This window comes from Pteropus alecto, unplaced genomic scaffold (assembly GCF_000325575.1).
Source record: "Pteropus alecto unplaced genomic scaffold, ASM32557v1 scaffold45, whole genome shotgun sequence".
Lineage (NCBI taxonomy): Eukaryota > Metazoa > Chordata > Mammalia > Chiroptera > Pteropodidae > Pteropus > Pteropus alecto.
Genome location: NW_006442491.1, coordinates 20,204,173 through 20,222,902, shown reverse-complemented (window position 1 = coordinate 20,222,902; position 18,730 = coordinate 20,204,173). Strand labels below are relative to the sequence as shown.

The following is an 18,730-nucleotide window of genomic DNA, read 5'->3' as shown; positions in this document are numbered from 1 at the left end:
TGTAAACTTCATGAGAGCAGAGACCACATGTCTACCTTGCTTCCTATTCTATTTATTCATTTATTCAACCAATATGAGTGTCTACCTTGTACTAGACAATGTTCTAGGCAATAGAGATACACCAGTAAACAAAATAAATAAAAATCCCTGTCCTCTTTAGAAATTACATTGTAGCAAGGGGAGACAGACAATAAACAAAATAAGTAACTAAAATATATACTATGTTAGAAGGTAATAAGCTGGTAAAAGGCAATGAAGAGGGCAGGATGCAATTTTAAATGGGGCAGTGTGGTTTGCTGGCCTCTTTGAGAAGGGAAGTGAAGAAATGAGCCATAGGATGAGTGGAGAAAGAGAAGTCTAGATAAAAGGTCCTGATACAAGATGGGGACTACACTATTGAAGGAACTGCAAGATCTGTGTGGCTGGAGCTGGAAAAGTAGTAGGATATGACTTCAAAAAGATAAGGGTCTTAGATCTCAGGAAACTTGAAGGTCATGGAAAAAAACTTTGGTTTTGGGTGAAGTGGGAGTCATTAACAGGGTTCTAAGCAGAGAATTTATAAGATCTGACTAAATTGGTCATTCTGGCTATTATGTTCAAAACAGATTGTGAGGCAATAATGGAAGCAGAGAAAACAACTAGCATCCAACTCCAGTATGCCAGGTCAGAGGTGGTGGTGGTATGGACCAGAATGGAAGGGATGAAATTAAGATGCTGTTCAGATTCTGTATATATTCTCAAGAAAGAGCAAACAGGATCTCCTAACTCATTAGATATGGGTAATGGACGGGGAAAAAGTCAAGGATAATTCCAAGGTTTTTGTTAAAGGCTGGGTAACAAAAGAAAAAATAGACAAGCAGACTTGTGTGGAAAACTGGACAAAATAGACTTAGGCTTCAAGAAAATTTTTAAATTTTGTACATCAAAGGACACTATCCACAGAGTAAAAAGGTAACTCACAGAATAGAAGAAAATATTTTAAAATCTTGTATCTAATAAGGGATTAATATCCAATATATAAAGAACTCCTAAACCTCAACAACAAAACAACTCTATTCAAAAATGGGCAAAAAAATTGGATAGACATTTCTCCAAAGAAAATATATGAACTCTTGTGCACTGTTGGTAGAAATATAAAAGGGTATAGCTACTGTGAACAGTATGAAGAGTCCTGCAAAAAAATTTAAAACAGAATTACCATAAGGCCCAGCAATTAATTCCACTTCTGGGTATGTACCCAAAGGAACCGAAAGCAAGTTCTTGAAGAGATATGTGTATACCCATGTTCATAGCAGCATTATTCATAACAGCTAAAACATGGAAGCAACCAAAGTGTCCACTGACGAATGAATGGATAAGCAAATTGTGGTATACATATACAATGGAATATTATTCAGCCTTAAAAAGGAAGAAAATTCTGTAATATGCTACAACATGGATGAAGCTTGAGAACATTAAGCTAAATGAAATATGTGAGTTACAAAAAGACAAATACTGTATGATTTCCACTTATATGAAGTACTTAGAGAAGTCAAAATCATACAGAAAGTATAATGGTAGTTGCCAGGGGGCGGAGAGAAGGGAGAATGGGAACATCGTTTAAAAGGTACAGAGTTTCTGTTTACAAGATGAGAAGAGTTATATGGATAGATGATGGTGATGCCTGCAAAACAATGAGAATGTATTTAATACCACTGAACTGCACATTTTAAAATGGCTAAGATAGTAAATTTCACATTATGTGTGTTTTATCAAAATAAAAAAAAGAAAAAAGTCAAGGTTAAGTCCAAGGTTTTGCTTCAGGACTAGAGTTGGGGAAGACTGAAGGAAGACACTGTTTGAGGGGGAAGATCAGAAGTTCAGCTTTGGACACTTTTTCAGTTTGAGATATCTATTAGATACTCAAGTGGAGCTGTCATGCAGGCAACTGGATAAACCAAGAGAGAGTTCAAGGAAGAGATATGGGCTGGAGATATGAGATTCCATGAGCTAACCAAGAAAATGAGTATAGATATACAAGAGAGTCAAGTAGTAAACATTGACATTGGGTAGCCTGATGCTGAAGAGATCACAAAGAAAACGGGAAACCATCAAAGGAAACAGATTCGATAGAGCCAGCCAGTGAGGTAAGAGGAAAAACAGCAGTGTGATGTTGCCCTAGAAATCAAATGAAGAAAGCATTTCAAGAGGAGTTATCAATCGCTCTAAGAAGAAGAAAACTTAGAATTTCTACTGGTTATCCTCACCAAACATGTACTCATAATAAAAATATGTGTTCAATGAATATACAAAGCAAAATATCATAACTAATCATTTCAAATTTTAATACTTCTAAAAATACACTGTTGAAAACGCATCAAGCTAAATGTACTAATCAAAGACCAACTTTGTCAAATTCATAATTCTTTTGCAAAAAAATTTGGTTCTGAACTTTCAGATTATCACAGTTAAAACTAGAAACTGTCAGTGCTTTGACATATAGCCAAAATTAACACTAGCTGTCTTCTACTGGTAACAATGGAAACCTCTGAATGCTGCATAACGTTAATAGAGCAGTGTCAAAGAACTACTACCTCATCTGTCACTCACTTTTCCCTTTCTGAGCCTCCATTTTTTTTTACTTGTAAAATGAATTTTCATTATGTTCTTTCCTCTAAGAATACTCTGTTCTTCTGATCAAATTCCAAAACACATTCAGGTTCAGCTCCTATTATCTTCTTGGAGATTTCCCAGGTTCTCTAGTCCCTGTTCATCTGCCCTTCTCTGAACTCTAATAATGGTTTACTTTTCCTATATACAGTGGTCTGACATCACATATTGAGTTAGTTAAGTGTTCTCTAAACTGTTTAATGTGTTTGTCTTAAGCACCCCCATTGCACCAGAAAATTGTAAGTATATACTTGTTGTTTTCCCCTACAATATCTACTATAACAATGTATCACTGGAAAGTAATGATTTATTGGAGGCAAATTAAGAATTAGTAAGAAAGATCTCTGCTGTTTCTTCAAAGACTGAAAGTATAGCTTTCTGTAAGACAGCCATGCTATAGTTTATTTTTAAAAATATATAGGATTAAAGACAAAACTCAAATGCATGCATGTTCATATTTAGCTTTTTGCATAGGATAATTTTTATTTTAAAATATAAAGTCAAAGGGCACCTTAAACTAAGGACGCAAAGAGTTCACACAACTTACAAAAATCTGTAGAATACTAGATAGCCAAGAAGAAAATAAATCTAGTTCTTGATAGTTTTAAGATCACCTTTCCTACCAGACATACCAATGATTGTTGGTTCCAACTGACTGACTACAGATTTAGTTACTCAATCAACATATCATACTATATGCTCTCTGAACAGCAGGACAAGGTACTGGGCTAGACGCTATAAATCACATGGGCCCCTAGCCTACCTGGCTCAACTCTACTGAGGAGCTTATTAAATGCACATTCACAGGCCCATATCAGACCCAGTAAATCAGAATGGGCAGTGGGCAGGGGTAAGAGCGGGAATCCGAGAATCCAAACTTTTAAGTTCCTCAGATGATTCTTCTATACACTAAAATTTAAGAAAATCATGGCACTAAGAGATACAAAGACAAAAGTCCCTGCCTTCAATAAGACTGTAATATAGCAAGGAATAAATGTATACATGGCATCAAATATAATTTTAGATGTAAAGTAAAAAGTACCAAAAATGACAGGAATATCTCTTCTAGCCAGAGGTAAAAACAAGGTATGCTTCATGGAGAAGATAGGTAGATTTTGAGTTCAGATGAGTTGGGAGACATGTACCTAGAACTGAGGGAAACGTTAAGAACTAAGACAAAGGAAAAAATGGTTTCATACAGGGCACATATCAAAATAGTAGGGCATCAGCCTAGGCTAGAATGTATAGGCTATAATGTCTACCACAATCAATCCGCTGCTTGAACAATGGGCAGAAGCAGGAACTCATCTTCAGTCCTAGGAAGACCTAGACCTAAGAGAACCAAGTCTTGCTTCTTTTCTTGCCTTGCTCAGCTTTGTGAATCATCAACTTCAAGTTCCTTCCATGTACCCAAAGTATAACCTAAAAATGATGACCAGCCAACCTCCAGCCAATGGAGATGAGGCAGGTGTGTGGATTTCCATCCACATTCCACACCAAAATCATGAGTCTAACCTTGCCCTAAACTGCTTCTAATCACTTGACCTCTCAGCAACCACATGACTGCCACCTTTAGTGTCCTCAGTAATGGACTTCATTCCTGACCTCAACCTATCAGCTAAATTCAAATTATTAGCCATTATAGAGACAAAGTTCTTCATGGTACTATGGGGAAGGCTAAGTGTCAGTTGGTGACTAGTTCCAGAACCCAGACCTCCTGGCTGCCAGCAAATTACCCTTTCCAGTGTCCCACAGTGCATCTTAAACTCTAGCTCTCAGCAATGTTCAAATTGCTTTATTGACTTATAAGAGCCAAAGGTGTTAAGCTAATACCTCCTACTCCTACTTACACAACTCTTATAGGTTACTTTCCACACTGTACTCTATGTGAATAGCACCCCTTAGAGCACAACTCCAGAATACTATGTGAATGGTGGTCAGGAATTACTGGCCAGTTGTATACCAGTCAGGTGTTTCAACAAGTATCCTGGATATCAAGATTTTATTAACATACTTTATTTGCAAAGTACTAAAGAAGGTTTAACAGCTTAGAATGATTACTGTGAATATTTAACATGACAAATAAAAGTAACCAGTATCAGATAAAGCCCCTTATTTTAAAATGTTAAATAGCTCAATAAATCTTTTTCTGATAAGCAAAGCAGTCTTACCACAGAACTTTCTAATGGAACCTGAAAAGTCTTAAGTTATTTTTCAAACAGCATGCTATAAGGGCAGTTTCTCCATGCATACTAATCTGATTACCATTTTTAAACAGTAAATATAATATAACCCTTAAAGAAGTACTGAACTGTCTATTTCAGCCGAAATAATGTGATTTTTTTAAATGTTCATGAAGTAGCACAGAAAAGAAATGGTTTAGTTACCTTAAACTTCCATACTGCTGCATGAATGACCCTGTGTGATGGCCAAAATCAAAATTAAAAAAGAAAAAAGTTAACTCTCATTCTTTTAAAATTAACCTTTAATCAGATTTTTAAAATATTCCTATCATTTCCATTATATCATAATATTCAATTTATTTTCCCCTAAAACTTTAATCTCACCTCTCCCCCAAAAAACAAACTTTACAAAGCATTTTGTTGCTTCTAAATTAACTATAGAACCAACTAATTATTTTAGCACCTATGACACATGATTGCTAGGCATTTCGAGGAATACAAAGACGTTCAAAAGTCTCAAGTCTTTAAGTTTAGTTAGAGGGCAACTCAACAGAGATATAAGGAATGAAGGAAAATGCGTAACTGAAGTAGACTTCATCGACTCTGAAACATGAAAAAGGATTCAGAGGACCTGAGATGAGATTACACTATAAACAACAGTACAGGAATAAGGTAAATGAGCAAGCATTCATTCAAGTGTTCATATTAGTGCCAAACTAAATATTTACTGACTACCCACATTATGTTCCTGGCACACAGCTAGGTGTTCTTTCTTTTAATCCTTAAAACATATTGTGAGGACCTTCTCATGTTAGTATATTCTTACAAATAAGAACACAGTACCCAGAGGTTAAGGACCTTACCAAAGATTATATACATTTTAAATGGCAAAGCAGGAATTCAAACCAAATTCTCAATTTCAACTCTAATGTTCACCCCAATCTATTATTTTAGGTGAAGACTGGACTAGAATAAGTCAGGATGATGAAAAGATGTCAGTTATTAGCAGGAAGGGAAAGATCCCAATGTGGAGGGATACATAAGTTAGGGCTTCATGTAAGTGGTGATACTTGGGAACCATGAATGATATGGCCTTGAACAGAATGAAGCCAGTGTTTTCTAAAGACAAATTTTCATAGCCACAAGCAAGACAGATATGAGAGAAGTATGTCTGGTAATAGAGACACTTGCCATTAAGTGATTTAAAAAAAAGATATGATATGATATCATAATGGCTACGACCAAGGTGATAACAGGAGGGAATAGAAGAGGGCAGAATCTCTTAGGTAGTTACAACATAGAAAATATTGGCATTAAGTAAATAAGCAAAAGAACTGATAATTTCAAAGAAATAAAACTGTCAATCTGCAGATGGTGTAGACAATCCAATGGAATCTACAAAAAAGCTACTGAAATAAGTGAATTTAGCAAAGTTGCAGGATGTAAGATCAATACACAAAAATCAACTGTATTTTTGCATAGTTGCAATGAGCAATCAAAAGTTGAGATTAGTCTATGGCCACGCTACCCTGAACAAGCCCGATCCCATCTGATCTCCGAAGCTAAGCAGGGTCGGGCCTGGTTAGTACTTGGATGGGAGACTACCTAGGAAGACCAGGTGCTGTAGGTGTAAAAAATAAAAAAAATAAGAGGTTGTAAGCTGACATGGTCCTTACAATCTATAATGTCAACCGAGGGTTGCCTCGCCTAGGGAAAAAAAAAAAAAAAGTTGAGATTAAAAACAAAAGCAATTACAATTATATCAAAAACTGTAAAATATTTAAGAGAAATTTGACAAAGATGTGTAAGACCTATATTTCAAAACTTCAAAAATTGCTAAGAAAAATTAATAAAGACCTAAATAAGTGGAGATATATTATGTTCACATATGGGCAGGTTCGATATTGTTATAATGTCAATTCTCCTCTAAAGAAGATTCAATGTACTCCCAACCAAAATCCTAGCATGCCTTTTTTGTAGAAATTGAAAGGCTGATTCTAAAACTTTATTTGGAATTGCAAAAGATCGAGAGTAGCCTAAACAACTTTGAAAAAGAAGAGTACAGCTGGAGGACTAACACAACCTGATTTTAAGTCATGGTAAATCAAACTGTGTAGTACAGGCACATAAAGGTAAGACAAAAATATTTCTTAGATACAACAATAAAAGCACAGCCCAGCCATAAAAGAAAAAAATTGATAAACTGTACTTCAAATATATGTTTAAGCTCTTACTCTTCAGAAAACACTATTAAGAAAATAAAAAGACAAGCTACAGATTGGGGGAAAATATTTTATAAAGGACTTATATCCAGAATATATAAAGAAAGAACTCTCAAAAATCAATGATAAGAAAATAACTCAATTTGTTTAAATGGGTTAAATATTTAATCAGAAATTTCATCAAAGAAGATATATGGATGGCAAATAAGCACTTGAAAATATTGTGGAAAAGTAGTCTGGCAATTTCTTACATAGCTTTATTACCATATGATCCAGCCATGCCATTCCTATGTATTTACAAAAGTAGTTTTATTTGTAATAGCCAAAAACTCTAAACAACTCAAGCATCTATTAACAGGTGAATAAACAAATGAGATATAGCTGTACAATGGAATACTACAATACAAAGCAATGGACTATTGATGCATATAACATCTTAAAATAATTATACTGAAAGAAGCCAAAGCAAAGAAGGGAGGGAGGGAGGAAGGGAACATATTCAGTATGATTTGATTTATATAAAATATAAATACATAATACATGTAAAATTCTAGAAAATGAAAACTAACTTACAGTGACTAAAAAGCAGATCGGTGTTGGCTTGGAGATGGGGCTGAGGAAGAGGAAGGGATTACAAAAGGCCACAAGGAATTTATGGGAATGAATGCTATGCTCACTGTCTTGATTGTGGTGATGGTTTCCCAGGTATATCCATGTCAAAACTTATCAAACTGTACACTTTAAATATATAGTTTATTCTATGTCCATGATACCTCAACTTCTTAAAAAGTGAAAGAACAAAACAAATTATATGCAAGGGGAAAATGTGATAAAGGTTTAAGAAGAGTCACAGGGCTTCAGGAAGAAGCACTGTTTGTTCAGGAGGGGGTGGGTAGATAGATCCCTGAGGATCCCAGGCAGTTTGAAACAGCTGGATATGAGAAGACAGTAAACCAAGCCAAACATCATCTGTAGGCAGTGAGAAACATGGGTCTGAAACACAAAAGGAATCATTCCTTGAGAAACAGCAGAAGACAAAGCACAAGGCAGAGGAAGGTGCTAGGTTAGCTCAATACCCCATTATTCTACAACACACTATTTATGGTGCACTTCCTCTTGGCCTGTCAGCTTTTTAAAGTGCAAAAGTCTGCTCTCCTGGCTTCTTTCACTGATAAATACAACTGAAACAAGTGATGCAGACAGACGAAGCACACATCCTCTCAGCCGTCCCCTCCAGATAATCAAACTTGGCCCAGCTTGTTTTGAAATAGTAATTCTCAAAAAATCTAACACACCTTGCAGGATTCATCTTGATAATAAGCATTCAAGGAGAAACAGTTTAGTAGAAAATATCTGAAACTGACTTATATTTCTAAATTGCTTAAAGGAGGAAAGCTCATTCAAAATATATCTTGTTATAAATGTAACAAAAAAATGTCACATTCTACATAAGTAGCTCAGCAAAAAGAGCTAATAGATTGCTTACATTGCTATCTGGATTGGAGATCCCAGTCCCTATCTCCTTGCCGAACCTCCCTGCAGTAAACACAATGCCACCTTCTCAATAAAGCCTTCCTAAGTCCCCTCTTTATTGTGCTCCCTTGATAGAATTACTTTTCTGCACTCATAACTATACTTGAACAGCACTTAGGTCCTTCCAGTATTAAAGGTTAAGTACTGTTCTACTCATTACAAAGCTTAAACAGTGTTCTGTACACACTAGGTGCTAAAACAGGGGAAAAAAGGAGTTTGAAAGCATTAGGCCAAAGGTGACAAGATCTAAAGAGGCCTAAAAACCAAACCCAAGGCTCACCAGAGTTCATTAAGTGTGGTAACTGCAGCCTACTGGGTCTGAGGGGATAGATACATGGGGGTTCACCACATTATTCTGTCAACTTTGTGTATGTTCAAAATTCTCCACAATAAATTGTTAAAAAATAATAGTAAAGGGTAGGTAAAGATATGATCAAACCCCTTTTGTTCTTACTTTTCTACCTTTGAACTTTTCTTTTCTTTTCCCTTTAAACTTGATCTTTGCCAGCCTCCCTGCTTTGTTGTCAACAGGTCCACTGGGTCATTAGCCATTTAACAAATGGTGGTTTGAAGGATAAAAGACAGACCCTTTGCACAGTCAGTGGAATTCCAAATGCTAGACTCTTGGCTCCACAATGTCTGATTCAGAAGAACTGCTGGGAGCTATTAGTTTAGCTCGCCCACCCAGGCATATGAAGACTCCTTCCTTTTACACCACTCCCATATGCCTCTCATTTATGCCTCCACAGTTTTGTGACTGTGTGCTTTCGTTTAGCACAGGAACAGCTCAGACTCAGTGTAACCACAGAAATTATTAGAAAGGTCCAAGGATAAGGAATCCAGAATGAAGCAGTTTCAAATGTGGAACTGCAACAGATCAAAAATTTTTAGTAGGGCAAAAATCCAACAAAAATGCATTTTCAAAATCCCCAGACACAAGATGAGGATATACAATAACAGTGTGTGAGATGTATTCTGGCCTAAATGAGAAAGAGCATTCACCGTCTTGTAAGTACGTTTTGTGCTTTCCCACCTCTGAGCCCTTGCTAACATTTTCCCCTATACCTGGAACTGTGGCCTATGTCATATCTGAATCTCTATTTTCAATAAAATTTTTTATTTTAAGTACTACTTATTTCTTCTTTCTTGATACAAAGATACTAGGAGTAATCTTATGCCCATTTTCTTTTTTAATTTTTCTTAACTCACAAAGAGGACTAAGGAAAGGAGAGAGAAAGAGATGGGAAAACTTCGTGCAGTAATTAAACTAGAATTGAAATAAGAACAGAAGGTTATTTTTTTTAAAAAAAACATGTGATAGAAATGTCATAATGTGAAAATAACTGAGCTGTGGGCAGCATAAACTCTCAGTGGGGAAAGAAAAGGGTTCATACACTTCCTCAAACCAGCCAACTGGTGGCACCATTGGCCCCAGAACTTGGTATTGGATGCAACAGATTAATAAAACTCATTCTTGGGCAGATAGACTGATTCTCGCCCAAAAGAATGAACATGTTAAGGAAGGTTGCATATATTGTTATATACCCAACTCTGGCAAAACGGTGTAGATCATTGATCACACACTTAGATAATGGCAGGTAGAGACACCTGCATAGCTCTGATTTCACACATAAAAAGGGGCAGAAATACAACTGATACTTGAGTCAAAGATTGATAATAAAGGCCTAATCTGTATCCTCTGATTCAAAAAAGAGGGAAAAGTAGCCAACCAAACAAATCAAGCCAATCAAAAAATCTGGATTTGAGTCATGATCTGCTCTTCTTTACATCACTTTGAAAGCTGTCCTTCAAGGCCTGGTTCAGATGACATTTTCCACATGTATACTTTACTGATCATCTCTTTTATTCCGTTCCTATGTCCTCATCTTAACTTGTTTGTTACTTGAGTGCACAGGCCATACACCTCTGACAAGGTATCAAGTTTCTTAAGATCTGGAAAATTTGTCTTATGTAGAATTCCTATCTCCACCTTTTATGAAAAATGTGCCAAATACGTTTTTTTCTTTGGTTTTTGAAATTTGGACAAATCACAACATGCAGAACTCAGTATTTATTTCTAGGAGACCAAGGAGAACACTTTTTAATAAGGTTCATAGATTTAGCAAACCTTATCAAATACACTGAGAGCTAGCTCAACATGGCTCCACAAGTCTTGTAAAAGCAGTCTACTGCCAATTGATCCTATAAAATTAGGAAATACCAGAATGATCACACACTTAGATAATGGGAGGTACAGACATCTGCTAAGACCATCATTCAAATGCATACCTGCACTCACTTGAGTATATGTCTTTATGGCCCAACTCTTACCAGCATATTGAAATACAAGCCACATGAGTAAGATATGACACTAGAACTTTCCAGGCCTTCCAACCACAAAACAGCAGACTGGGATAAATTCCTCTCGAAGTGGTATTCAGAGAACAGTCCTCACATGGAGATATAATTTAAGATATTTACTTCCTTTATTAATGAATTTGAAATTTTTATTCAGCCTTTCTGTAAAAAGGGAGGAGTACCCGCATAATCTATCAATATCCTGTAAGAAGCTAATTTGTAATTCTGAATTTGGGTTTTTGATAATTTAAAACTTTAGTTTTTCTATAAATTTACTCATCAAACAGATGTTTTGGTCTCGTTAAAAAGCTATCTTCTGGGCAAAGAAAAGAGATTTCTCCAAAGAATATATACAAATGAGGATAAGCACATGAAAAGATGCTCAACATTAATAGCTACTGGGGAAATGCAAATCAAAACCACGATGTGATATCATTTCCCACCCCCTAGATGGCTATAACTAAGAAGACAGATAATAACAAGTACTGGGGAGGATGTGGAAAAACTGGAACCCTCATAAACTGCTATTGGGGATGTAAAATGGTCAGCCACTCTTGCAAAGTGATCTAGCAGTTCCTCAAAAGGTTATACATAGAATTACCATATATATAACCCAGCAATTCCACTTCCAAGTATACACCCAAGAGAACTGAAGACATATGTCCATATAAAAACTTGTAGAGAAATCCTTATAGCAGTATTCATAATAGCCAGGACGTTTAAACAAGTCAAATATGCATCAACTGATAAAATGTGTACTGCAGAATCTCATTATTCATAGTAGTTAAGTTCCATAAAGTTGCCACAAACACTGAATTAGCAAATACCAAACCATTGCTCCTAGGGAAAATATAGGATTAGGTTCCTTCGAGCCCCTACTCACATTTTTATTAATGAATCAATACCTAGCCTTGTTTTCTGTGTTTCTATTTTAAAGACACCTTTATTTAAAGTATATTGTTGACTTATTAATAACGAATTTATTGCCAATAGCAATAAAACTCAAGTCTGAACTAAGTTTATTTAACGTATATCCTTAAGGCACATCACAGCCTTCTTATGCTTAGGAACAGAAGGAACTTCAGTGCCATTCTTAAAGACCATTCTAAACAGCAAAATCAACAACAAAAAAGCACAAAAATGTTAAAAATGTGGTACAACAGACCATAGAAAAGGAATTGTTTATGGCATGAGAGTTAAACAAGAAGGCAAAGCATCACCTTGTTCAACTTTAGCTGGGAATTTGAGTGTTGAGAGACTCGAATTCTCACTGCTCAGCTCACGTGCACATATGACCACCACATATTGATTTGGGGATTACGAATAAATTTTAGCAAGCAGGCAAATCTGCAAATACAGAATCTGTAAATAAGGAACATAGATTGTGTTTCATACAATGGATACAATCAGCAATAATAAAAAGGTATAAAAAGTTGATAATGCATGCTACAATATGGCTAAACCTCAAGAACATGCTAAGTGACAGAAGTCGGTCAAAAAAGGCCACATATTGTATTTTTCCCCAATTTAAAAAACATTGACAATTAATGCAAAAGAGCTTAAATATACTGCAATTCAAGCAATGTTTCTAACACTTTACATGAAATGTCCAGAACACACAAATTCAGTAAGGAGGTTATAGGCTGGGAAAGGGGAAGATGTGGATTGACTGTTAATGGGTATGGGGTTTATTTTGAGAAGGATGAAAATGTTCTGGTTTACAGTGTTGATGGCTGCACAACCTTGTATACATTGAATGTACACTTTATTTTTATTTATTTACTTATTTTTTTAGGCACGGCAACCCTCGGTTGACCTCACAGATTGCAAAGGACCTTGTCAGCTTACAATCCCTTATTATTATTATTTTTTTTTTAATTTTTTACACCTACAGCACCTGGTATTCCTAGGTGGTCTCCCATCTTAGTACTAACCAGGCCCAACCCTGCTTAACTTCCGAGATCAGACGGGATTAGGCGTGTTCAGGGTGGCATGGCCGCAGACATAAATGTACACTTTAAAAGAAGGCAGTATATGAATTATATCTCAATAAAGCTGTTTACAAAAAAAAATCCACATTTTATGATTTTTGCACAGCAGTCACGCATAACTTTCTTTTCAAATTAATACGCCCCCTAAAAAAAATTGTGCCTATTACCTGGGTGTAACTTAACCAGTTTGTTTCTAGCATAGTAAGGATAAAGGTAATCCTCCTCTAAGCACACACTTCCCTTCTATTAAGATCAATCCTATTTTTAAATTAATTTTATTAATTTATTGGGGTGACATCAGTTAATAAGATTATATAGATTTCAAATGTATAATTCTATATTATCTGTATATTGCGCCGTGTTCACCACCCAAAGTTGTCTCCTTCTGTCACCATATAGATCGTTTGTTTTTTAAAGTATGGAATTGGACATTTGAACAGAAAAAAATAATCTTAAAAATAAATTTGCAACAAAATTCTTTTATTTAAAAATGAGAACATTTGCAGGTTTATAGCATGCCCATCTAGGCAAGCTCCAGAGGAAAAACCATGATGATGACAACAACAAAGGGAGAAAAATGTTACCTATCACCCAAGAACCCACAGTCTGAAAAATGAAAACCCCTTAGTTATTCCAAAGCCACACGCATCTAGATGGTTACATAAGCAACAGAGTGAGGAAATCTCAAGATTCTGGATTCCAGCAACCTTTTCAAGGATCTAAAAGTCACAATAACATGAAAAGGGGAACAAAAGAAAGAACTTCAAAAAGTCACCCAAAAGTCACCTAGTCAACCTAGGTTCCACATCTTTCTTTCCTACCCAATCAAGAATTCAACCCAAAGACTCATGGCAGGACAGTTTTTATTTTCTTAATAAAAGATCTTACTTGAGGTTTATTGGGAAACATTCCAATTTTTATTAAATGCCAACTATGTGCCAGGCACTGAGTTACACATAATCTTCTGAATCAAAAAATAGAAATATGTGCACATATTTTGGTGGCCTTAAAACTGAAGTCTGCTCGACCTGAAACAAGTGATAACTATATAAAAAAAAAGGGAAAAAAACTAAATAAATTAGCTTTTAAACCAAAAGATTCAGAAAAAGATCAACTCCATGTAAAAGCAGCAAATCTCTCTATAACTTCTCTCTCCCACCATTTTCCAATCTCTTGGCTTGCTTTATTTTTCTTCAAAGCATTTATCTCCAGCTGGGGTTTTAGTAGACATTTGTTTGCTGTCTCCTCACTCGACTGTGAGCTCCATGGGAGCAAGGAATTGGTTTTGATCACTGCTCTATCTCTAGTACCAAAAAACTACCTGGCACATAGGAGATACTCAATAAATATTTGTTGAATGAATAAATTATATTCATGAAAGAAGCCAAATACTCAGATGTTTTTCTCTGGCATCCCTGTAGAACAATCTTTACAGAACTTCACTTTAACCTTGCACATAAGAGGCAGAAAAAAGAGCCATACACTGTTTCCTTCACTTCGTTTAAAATTCTTAACAATCCATTTTGGTTCAAAGTCTCCTAAAGGCCAATGAAATGGATCCATCATGTATAGTGTCCTTGCTTAGAAAAAAGAAGCTATATATATAACCCATAATTTTCATAGTGGTTCCTATACTCTGCCTTCCTTGCTTAGAACTTCATTAGCTTCAAATTTAGTTATTGTGCTTTTGCTCAGGCTAATACAATTTACCTTTATCATCATTCTACTACTTGATTCTTTTAAGAACGGTGTAAATATTCAAAAATCTTAAAAATTTCCCTCAGCCAGGTAAAAATTTCATTTTTTAAAATGCTCTTGGGAAATTAGAATTAATCGTCTTAATTCATTATGAAGTCTATAGTTTAATCCAATACATTTCAAATTTTAATGTACATATGATTCACCTGAGGAAATCTTATTAAAATGCAAATTAAGTAGGTCTGGGCCAGAGCCTGAGATTCTGCATTTCAAACAAGCTCCCAGGTAACACTATTGCGGCTAGTCCCCAGAAAATACAATGTGTTTCTATCTACTTTCCTCATTGCTAAGGTAAATCTGATGCTGCCTGCCCCCCTTCCTGCCTAGTTCTAAAGGGAGTTAAGTATACAACTAACCAACTTTTTGCAAAACCATCCTTAAAGGCTTATCAGTCCTCTATGCTTTCTCTTCATCAGGCACAGCTTCTTGAACCTTTCAACTGGAGTTTGTTTCTTAACCATATTTGGAGATCTTCTTTGAACCCTCTCAAATGCTGTCTACATGTATCTCTTAAGCTGAGGTATATAAATATATGAAGTTAAACTTGAAGTATGATAGGGCAAACTCTTAGCTCCTTCACACAGCCTGGTGGTAGAATGATTGTTGCCGAAACGACATTGCAACACAGGCTCATTTTTAGTTTGTAGTCCCAAATGAGCTAAAATCTTGGACATAGCTGGTTGTTCACTACATTAAATTGGCTCACTCACTTTGCTATTTCTTTATAAAATATCACTAGATTTCAACCACTTTTTCAGAATTAAAGTTACTTTTGAATTTTCACCCAATTATCCAAGGAAAATACTAAGGAAGTATTTTCTCAAGGTCTTAGTTTTCTTATCTGTGAAATAGGGATAAGGGTCATGAATACTCTCCTAGTCTCTCCTTCTAATAATCTATGAATTCTACAGTCCATATTTTCCTTCTATTTTTTGATACATTGATTGATTTATGACCTTCATTTTGCTATTTTGCCTTTTCCTTACGTCCCAGTTCTCTGCAAAGAGCTTGCAATAAACTATACATACAAGGAACTCTCAGATAATATTATGAGCTAGAAATATCCTCAAGTAACTAAAAACAAAAACTAAAAAAAAAAAAACCTTAAATTATCTTTCTCAGTGCCAATCCAATAAAAACACAAGCAGCAAAACACCTTTTTTGTTCACTTTTGTTGTTATTGTCCTGACCAGAGTCAACACCTGGGCACACGTAAAAGTTGTGCTTAGGTATATGTGACTAGAGAGAGCTATGGCTAAGAAAAAGCAATTGATTAGCTTTTCTCCTAAGTCTCATCAGCTGTGTTTTCCTGAAGACAAAGAATCTGTCCACCTGCTCCCACAGATGGTACAGCTGCAGTTAAAGTGAAACACCTGGTTGGTGCATAGCCAGTCGATGAAGTTTGTAAGAACAATGCCAGCTGTAGATTAGGCAAGCCCAAATCAGCATTTTCACCCTTTTTGCCCAGATTAAGACCAATGTCATTTTAAACTATAGGATGCTAAAACATGACTTTCATCTCCAAAACACAAATACAACAATATTAGTTACAATAATGATGTCAAAGAATTGTTATAAAATGTAACAATCCTAGATTATAAATGATTGTCCTTAACCACTCCCAAAACTACTTCCTCCAACTAGACTTAAATGGTGTTTGTCAGGTTTAGATACTCTAAAGCAGTGTTCAGAACATTTATAGGAAGATATGGTAAAACAAGCTTATTATTCTTCAGCAGTCAGTGCTTCATATTAAGAATGGTAATGTCAATGCCAGTAAATGTGCTGAATGAATGGATAATGCTAACTAAATAAACAGCATGTGAAAAATGAGAATCTCTTCCTACTTTTATACTTTACAATTGAGAAATTTTTTATTCTCTGCATGGAACCTTAAATTATCCAACTTAACCTCTACTTAAATTCTCAGAGGGATTTTCCTCCCCATTAAGGAAGCCTCACTAATATCAGTAAACTAAAAATGGTTATTTCTTGAGCCAATAAACATAAACATTCATAAGGTGATAAATTATTTTATGCCATAGCCCATAAGTTAGTTTGAATGATGAAAAGTTATACTTCTAAGGATATTTTAATGACTTATGGAGAAAATGTTATAAATGTTGGAAATTAAGGATGTCCCAGGAATACAGGACACTACAAATATGAGAGCTTGCTTACCAAGACAACATAGCATATCTGGTAAATATAATACAAACAAACAAATTAAAGATACATTCCTTGAGTGAAAAATAAAATCAAACATCAGTCCCTCCTCCTCCGTACCTCAGTCAGCATTAACTAATCTCTCTCCCTAATATTTTCTCAGACACCTCCATTTATCACGGTGTCCCCATCAAAATAGTTTTTCCTCCCTGTAATTCTTCCTCCAACTAGACTTGGATAGTCTTTGTCAGGTTCTCAAAGTAGTCTTTAGGCCAACTATAATTACTTAGAAAGCTTGGTGAAATGCAGATTCCTGGGCCCTGCCCAACCCCACCCCCCAGAATTTAAATCCCTGGGAAGTAAAGTCCCAGAAACTGCATTTAACAAGCTTCCCAGATAGGTGGGATGCACACCACCAAACCGTACATTGTATAGTTATTCCTCCCTCCTTAATCATTATTTTAATATCAGCCTACATTTACCCATTACTTGACATTAACTCACCTTCATTACTCTGGAATTCTGAAACCCATACAAATCCACTTCCTGTTTGGTCTGTCCTGTCTCCAGCAAAAGCCTACCTTTATTATCTCCCCAATATGACTACTTAGTCCACTGACTGGCCCAGAGCAGGACTTGTGCAAAGGCTGAACTTATGCAACACAGCAGTTCAATTTCTTTTTCCTTCTGAAAATATTAACAGCATGTCAATTTGATTAGTGCATCATTAAAAGTGAGATATTAAAAGCAAAACGAGAGCTCTTCTAGTTGCTAGATGGGATGCTGCCCAATTCATGAATCACTTAATAAAGCCAATTAGATCTTTGAAACAAACAAACAAAAAAAGCAAAAAGCATTATTTGTTGTATGCATTAGTTTACAACTGTGGAAATAATCACCTAAATATCTGGAGAGTTTGATCCACCAGAAGCTTTTCTCCTATGTCATCAATAACAGAAAGGACCTATTTTCATTTCCAGGACAGTTCTATCTAGTTACAGTTCATTAATTCCTTTCACTACTATAAGACAGATGGAGAAACATCATCTCCTACAACCCTAGGTAATAGGTATATCTGCAAGAGCCAATTGCTCCAAAATGGACAACCATGCACTCTCTAAGAAAGGGATAAGGACTTGAATAGTGTTTGGCAGCTTCACGAAGCAGTCAATCATATATGTGCCACTTTTATAGAACATTTGGAAAGTTCTCTGAAATGAAAGGTGTGATCATTTTAAGGCATCTAACTACTAACATTGAACAAATCAATACTAAATGTTGCTGTCGTTCATAAAATCTATTCCAAGGTACTTAAAACAGAAGATAAAAATCTTTGCTCTTGTTTAAACCAAAGATCTGACAACAGTTTTGTAGATTTCCCATCTGACTGAAAATTATAAAGACTGCAAAAAATTATGTACGGTATGATTCAGTTTATGGAAAACACTACACATTTGTATATTATAGATGTGTAAAGGTATCCAAAAAAGTCTGGAAATAAATTCAAAACTTCCAGTGAGGAGGTAAAAAGGAATTTTTTACTCTATTTGCTGCAACTTTTTATAAAAATTGTCTTGTACTGCTTTTGTAAAAAATATTTTTCAAAAATTATAGTGTCAAAACAGAATACTATATAATAAATTACCATTCATTCAGCATAGCTAAGAAATGGAACACAGTAGTTAAGAGAGTTAGTATATATAATGCTGTGGAGTTAGGACTTGGGTTCAGGTCTTGTCTCTATTACCTAACCAGAGAGACATGCCCTTGAGTATGAGTTAATTCCACCACCCATGCAGCTCATTTACTCAATTATAAAGTGGAAATGGTAATAGTACTCAATTCACAGGCTGTTGTGAGCAGTGAATAA

The 18,730-nt window shown here is 35.5% G+C and overlaps 1 protein-coding gene, 1 non-coding gene and 2 pseudogenes across 5 annotated transcripts in view; 1 reads left to right on the top strand and 3 right to left on the bottom strand.

The window, feature by feature from the left end:
* LOC102895035 overlaps positions 1-17,370 on the bottom strand; it is a 19,122-nt pseudogene extending 1,752 nt beyond the window's left edge.
* Positions 1-18,730, bottom strand: part of CBFA2T2 (CBFA2/RUNX1 translocation partner 2) — a 121,349-nt gene that overhangs the window by 84,624 nt on the left and 17,995 nt on the right. The window lies entirely within an intron of this gene.
* Positions 6,344-6,462, top strand: LOC112471106 (annotated as a pseudogene).
* Positions 12,831-12,949, bottom strand: LOC112471147. The gene has a single exon (XR_003043219.1). It is a non-coding gene; the product is annotated as a 5S ribosomal RNA (ribosomal RNA).